The sequence below is a fragment of the Palaemon carinicauda genome, chromosome 43 (genome assembly GCF_036898095.1).
Source record: "Palaemon carinicauda isolate YSFRI2023 chromosome 43, ASM3689809v2, whole genome shotgun sequence".
Taxonomy (NCBI): domain Eukaryota; kingdom Metazoa; phylum Arthropoda; class Malacostraca; order Decapoda; family Palaemonidae; genus Palaemon; species Palaemon carinicauda.
In genome coordinates this window covers 1,398,308-1,405,807 of record NC_090767.1, presented here as the reverse complement: position 1 = coordinate 1,405,807, position 7,500 = coordinate 1,398,308, and positions in this window count along the sequence as shown.

Below are 7,500 nucleotides of genomic sequence, written 5' to 3'. Positions count from 1 at the left end.
CAATTATCCTTCAAGACCCCATGACGTCACAGGATTAAGTGGTCCGATGGTTTTACCACATTGGGATATCCCAGGGTTCAAGGATAATGCAAGGACTTGCTGCAGATTTATCCATTATTTAGGATCTTGTGTCTTGTGAATCTACATAAGTCACGAAGAGAGATAAAAGTCGATGAAGTTTCTCCTGCACCTGTTCTTGTCGAATGCAGTTTTTTTTTTCTTTACTTAAAATTTTAATCAACCCATCACAACCAATGTAGCTAGTTGGCACTTTGTATTTAGCATTTGATTAATGATGAATTTTACACATTTAGACGTGGTTTTCATTTCCAAATAATCCATACATTTTAATACCTTAATATCTGGATTCTCTTTTATACTAAGGATCAGAGACCCAAGGGGGAATTAACCTAAGGACAATAGCTTCTGGTCAGCCAGAGAATCAAACTTTGGTCCAGGAAACTGGTATGACAGTGACATAGCACTTAACCATGAAGATAGATATAAATTGAAGGCAATTCTCCTGCAATTATACCTGTCGAACTCAGGATAATTTTTCTTGAAATTTAAACCAACCCATCTCCACCATCGTTATCTTAAATCAAATACCAAGTACAAACAAGGTCAGAAACGAAAAAAAAGGAATGCAAATTAAAATTAGGTAAGAAAATGACAAGAAACATGATATTGGGCAACTCCCTGGTGAAGATTGAGGTTGTACTATTACAATCCTTTTTATCTTCGCCAACTACGTTTAAGCGAACGATAGGTTTTGATAGGGGTAATGTTTGTATGTCTGTCTGTTCGTTTGTGGTTCATATGAGTAAAAAAAATGTTGCCCAAATCTCAGGAATTATGGTGGGATTGATAAGATTTGGCGAGTGAATGGGTCAGAAGTCAAGGCCAGGGTCATGAAAAGGTGGAAAATTAATCACGAAGCTCAAAAACTATTCCACATAATCTAATGAAATTTATTGGAATGATTGGCCATGAACAAAGAACAACATGATTAGATTTTGCGAGTGAAAAAGTTACATATCAGAGGCCAGGTGATGAAAAGGCGAAATTGTTGTTGTTGAGGTATTAAAGCCAACACTTGTTGTTGGCACGGGCCTTTCCCTTGGTTGGCCCGTAGGATGATCTAAAAGTCAAAACATGTCTTCTTGCTATATCGTTGCCAATTCTTATCTGATTTGCATGAAACTTTTGCAAAGATGTTAGCGATTAGAGGTCAGAGGTCAATTGGGTTATTAACTTTCAGAAAGTTAATGAAAAACACAATTTTTAGACAATTTTCTTGGTGACAAAAGTGGCTGTGGCGAAGGTATGCGCTCTACCGAGTGTTTGTTCTTGTTATATTAGGGACGAATATGAATGGAACTTTTTATTATTAACATTTCGAATAATCTAATAATAACCAAATATACAATTGCTAAATCATACTTGGATTTCATTGCATAATTAAGCAATTATCTTTACAATCCCTTTTATTAAAAGCACATAATAATATAAAATGTTGTAATAGCAAACACAATCACTCGAATCTATCATAATCCAAATTTATTGTCCTTGAAAGAGATATAAGGCAATCAATCAACTGTCTCAGTTCTTCAAGGAATAATCAATCCTTCGATGGCATACCATCATTGCAAACTTCCAAATGAAAGGCGTCTCTCTGCTGTGACGGTGTACCTGCCAGACAATCGTCTCCCCAGTAACGTTATAGTTAGAGGGATCAAATGGCGTTGGGGGAGTCACCTACAAAGGAAACTGTTCAATCTTCCTTCTGAAAGTATATGTTTACTAGAAAATGCCCTTATTGATAATAGAATGCTTGAGGGAAAGAATACAATATCTTTTTCTTTCTTTTCCTTATGGCATGGATAAGGAGCATTCAAAGGTTATGTTCCTATTTAAGTGGCCATTATGAAAAAAAAATCACATAAAAATATACTTAAAAAAAATCTTCATTCTATTTGACGTCTATATCAGGTCTATAAAGGTAATAATCCCAGGTCTTAATATGAATTATGAAGGGAGGAGAAAGAATTTGAAAAAAAAAACGCTAATTTTTTTAGGCTAAATTACCCTGGCGTTGAAAAACCGTAGGTCAGAGGCCAAAAACCTATGCAGTTTGGAGATGTACTAAGTAACCTTATCAATTTTTATGAATGTCAAATTCATGTCCTTAAAAAACGGGGTTGGCCGGCCGTCCCCTTAAATAAAAATTGCTGTGCCATTTTAAAATCAGTTATTTTCAATTGAAACATATATGAGAAATGTGTCGTCCACTCCTTGCTTCTGGAGTTCATCTTCGATATGACATGTCTCTTTATACAGTGACTTTTTTGGATTCCTACTAACTTCTCTCTATTAGTCACATATTTTTTTCATCCTATCTATATATTTATCCTGAGAGAGAGAGAGAGAAAGAGAGAGAGAGAGAGAGAGAGAGAGAGAGAGAGAGAGAGAGAGAGACCAACATAACTGATAAGGACCGCTTTTTTCTAGATTTCCTAAACAACCCCTCCCCATTCCCTCACCCCAACCCAAGAGGTGTACTCTCCCGTCAAAGGTCAAAGGGAAGCAGACATCCATTAAGTTCAATATGTTGTCCCTTTGGAGCTTCTCTTGAAATTGGATTCTATCTGTCGGAGAGACTTCACTATGTTTCTTATTTTGATTCTTGATAGTATATTGTGTGATACTTCAACACAGCCATGATAACGATGCTATTGAAAAATCTTTTCCAACCGCTATTTTTCTTATCATATATATATAGATATATATATATATATATATATATATATAAGAGAATCCAGACATTAATATATCTAAAATATATATGGCTTATTTGAATATGAAAAACACGTAAAAATGTGCAAAATTTATCATTAATTGAATGCCAAGTAACAAACTACCAATTAGCTACGATGGTGAAGATGGGTTGATTTCAATTCTAAGTACAAAATACTTGAATTCGACAGGTATAAGTACAGTAGAATTGTCATTGACTTTTATCTTTCTTCGTGGCCAAATGGGTTAGTCACTGTCTATATAAGCTTGCCGACCAGGGTTCGATTCCCGGCCGGAGCCAAGCTCTTGTCTTTGTGTGATTTCGCCTGGGGCTCTGATCCCGAGGTCGTTAAGAGAATCCAGACATTAATATATCTAAAATATATATGGCTTATTTGAATATGAAAAACACGTAAAAATGTGCAAAATTTATCATATATATATATATATAAATATGTATAAGGGGGATGGGTGAAAGAAGGAGGAGTTGGTAGGGGCTGGAGATAGAGATCAAGTTCCCTAAAAAAGAAGACTATATTAGAGGATGGTAGCTTATACCCAGCCAGCGTCCAGACTATATGCTCTACTGTATAAGGGTACTGAAGTAGAGAGGTGAAAATGTACTGTTATGAATTTCGTGATCAAAAGGTAAAAGGGACCATGATTGAGTGTTTTGAACCCAGATACCGATAATAGAACCGAAAGGCAGTGAAGGTGTGCGTGTGCATGTCTGTTTGTATAAAAGCAGTCAAGGCATTGGCACGCACACATCCACAAACACGCTCAAATAAGTACAAACACACGTGAATTGTTGCAATCTTTTACTAATAGCACTCTCTCTCTCTCTCCTCTCTCATCTCTTCTCTCTCTCTCTCTCTCTCTCCTCTCCTCTTTCTCTCTCTCTTTAGTTAAAGATTTAATCAAAAGTAGGCTTCAAATTGATAAAGACAGAAAGATATACATAAGAGATGATGAGAGTCAGACATCTTGCTTTGGGGTCCGAGACAAATATCATGATAAGATTAACGTCCTTGGACTGAGAATGAGGAAGATCATGTGATTCCCCTGACGTCAATTGAGACCTTCAGTTTATCTTGCACTTAGTGGCATCTCAGTACACACACACACAACACAACAAACACGCACGCACTTATCCACGCACACAGACACACACACACACACGACGCCCATTGTAAATCAATGTGTTATCATCCACTGCAGAAGAAAACCCACCGTCGTGTCCTTTCACTTGCTACTTTTTTATGGTCTTTCTATGCTAAAATTTTCTATTTCGTCATTCCATTGTCTTTTCATCCTTCCCAACCTTCCTTTGCAGTCTTTAGGACTTTTTCTGTTTATTTTTAATGTCGATCCATTATCTGCCCTTCTCATTATATGTCCTCCCCAAGTAAATTTTCTCTTCACATGTTAAAATATCCTCTGCTTTACTTTGCTTTCTGTTCCATGTTGCTCTTTCTCTTTGTCTCATAGTGTCATTCATATCATTGTTTTCTTCATAGCTCTTAGAGTTGGAACTAGGTTTTGTTCTAAGGCTTTTAGTAAGGCTCAAAGTTTCGAAAGCGTAAGTTAATACTGGTAGGACCAGCTCATTAATTAATTTTGTTTCTGGAGAGTGTGGTGTTTTACATATTATGCTTAACCTTTTATTTCTTGAGAGGAAAATGATGTCTTTTAAATAAGTGTTTTCATTAACAACCAGTATTTGGCCGTCTCTCTTAATTTTCATTTAATAGATATATATATATTATATATATATATATATTTATATATATATATATATATGTGTGTGTGTGTGTGTGTGTATGTGTGTGTGCATGTGTTTCACCGCCCGGTGTAAAGGTTTCAAGTTAGCCCCAGTTTCAAATTACCTCCCCCCCCCGTAACTTGAAACCGGTTCAGATTACGGGGGGGGGGGGTAGTTTGAAACCGGTTTTCAAGTTACCCCCTCTGTTTTCAAGTTACCCCCTCATCAGAATGATAAATAATTCATGTGACATCGCAAATAAGTATCATACATTTATTGTTGGCTTTGCAGCAGTAGGAAAAGTAGTTTAATTTTGTATTTAAGACCAAAAATATTGTATTAGTGAATTATATGACACGTTAAAAGTCACAGACCTGTAAATTTAAGGTTTTGTGAAAAAGGCGAGGTAAAATTTTATTTCATTTCAGTGTTCGGTGTGATTGTCGATATTTTCGTATTTAAGACCTAACGTGTCATATAATTAACTAATACACGATATTTGAAGTTACAGGACTGTAATTTAAGGTTTAGTGATAACAGTGAGGTAAAACTTCATTTTTTAAACAGTGTGCGCGTGATTGTCGAGATTTTTTTTTCTCCTTTTTTTTGTTATCTCCAGTAGATTCCATTCATGTGCTTTAAGTGCATGAGCTTCGGGCGAAGAGAAATTGACACAAAAAACATTCAGAATAAATGGTGTTGATTTATTTTATTCTTTATACAAATGCATATATACACACACACACACACACACACATATATAATATATATATATATGTATATATATATATATATATATATATATATGTATATATATTCACACATCTTTTGAACAAGGGCAGCCAACGCGCAGCTTAAGGTGTTAATCACCAAAACTCATTTGCGGCGGTGCCGATTCTCCTTAATCCCGATGCTTTTCGCTTCACTAAGACAAGGCGAAGGAAAATGACAAATCAGGAGATATGACATACACGTTGCCACTGGGTCAGTTCACTGAGACCTTTGGTCAAATCCTATTAAATGCATGAAGATTAGCTTCCTTTTTCATTGTCTTGCACAATAGGCCTTCCGTAAACGCATGGTAAGTTCTCAGCGTCGTGTTTTTCGCCCAGAAGAAAGAAAAATGGTATTCAATGTCTATCAGTTTCCTTTTCTCCTTTTCTTGGCTGGCCCATAGATTAAAGCGGTCAAGCCAGGTGTGCTTTCAAAATGACCCAAGAGAATTGGCAATAGCCGCTATTGGGCTCCGAGTTTGCTCATAAAATGGTTTGACTATACCCATAGATGCAATATAACAAATAGAACTCCTTGGGTCCATATATCTTTTTGGTTTATTCATATATTCTGTCAGTGATTAATGCACATTAACTTCGTATTATTTGGATGCTATGCACGTGAAAAATAAAAGCCCAAATATAAATTACCAACATGCATGTTGTCGTGCAGACAGAATTAACGTTGTGTAAGCTACTGTTAGCTCGATTTCAATTTAAAACCAGAGGACTTTAAAGATGGTATGAAGTCTCGATTTCTAGGTATTGCTGTTTTGTCATTTGATGAAATGAGTAATAAGAAAGAAGGGGAGCTATGACAAAGGGGCAGAAGTCTTATATTAACCGCATGGAAATGTACAGGTGACTATGTTGCGAGGTCTTTTTTTTTCATGATACATTTCAGGTAAAATTCTAGAACATTTTATCACTCAGTTTTTCAATAATTTTCCATTTCGAGATCAACAACAGAGAAAAAAGAATCCATACACGAATCCACCACTTACTACTCTGGAAGATGGTATAAATAGTATTTGATTTAGCCCATGATAACCAACACAGCTGCCTGCCTTTAGGCTAAAATCAGTGACAACAGTTGTGAGATTAACACAGTTGTGTTCAATGTCATCCATAGAGGGCTATGAAGTGTAACGGACTTTACCGTAGTCCAGGTGTTTTCGTATACAAACAACCAATGTAAGCACAAGTAGCAGCAAACAGCATGTACTGTAGCTTGTTTTATTAAAACTGTTATAATTGCTTACAAATCTTGCTTTATTAAAAGTGTCAATTATTTACAGATGTCCATGAATGATGTAGTATTTACCACATAATACAAATATATATATATATATATATATATATACATATATATATATATATATATATATATATATACTTATGATCAATATGTTGATTATACCTTATATAATATTTGCTTGTAGTATAATTATGAAATATTTCAAATCATGGAAAAAATAGCCGTCAAAATCAAAATCCAATGTCTCCCTGTCTCGGAAAAATATGCGCCCATGACTGGTAACGGAATTTCCGACATTTATTAGCTAAGATATAAACAAAAAACGGATAAAGGCTGGATATTAATAAACGATACCAATAGGGTGAAACAATACAGGTATATATATATAACCTAATGATTGTGTTGACCCTGATCAAAAGCAATTTTATTAATATTCATAAATGATGAGATCCTGCGCAAAAACGAGGAGGTAGTTTGAAACCAGGGGGGTAGCTTAAAACCGGTTTCAATTAAACCCCCCCCCCCCCCGTAGTCTGAATCCGGTTTCAAACTACCGGGGAGTAAGATTTGGAGGGGAAATTTGAAACCGGGTACACCTGGACCAAAATAATAAAAGTTGATGATAGTTGGAATAAATAGGAATAAAATATCATGGGACGAGTAATTTTCACTTCATTATGTTTTTTTTTCATCCCATCTTAAATGACACAGTGTAGGTATTTATAATGCCAAGGGACTCAATCCTCTCTTTTTTTTCTAACTTTTTGTTGTTACTTTACTATTCTAAAGAGAGGGCAATAAACCAAAGCTACCAAGTTCAACGTGAGACTAAAATCGGTATCGTACCAGGAATGGCAACTTGACAAAAAGAGAGAGAGAGAGAGATTGAAGTACGATATCACATAGGG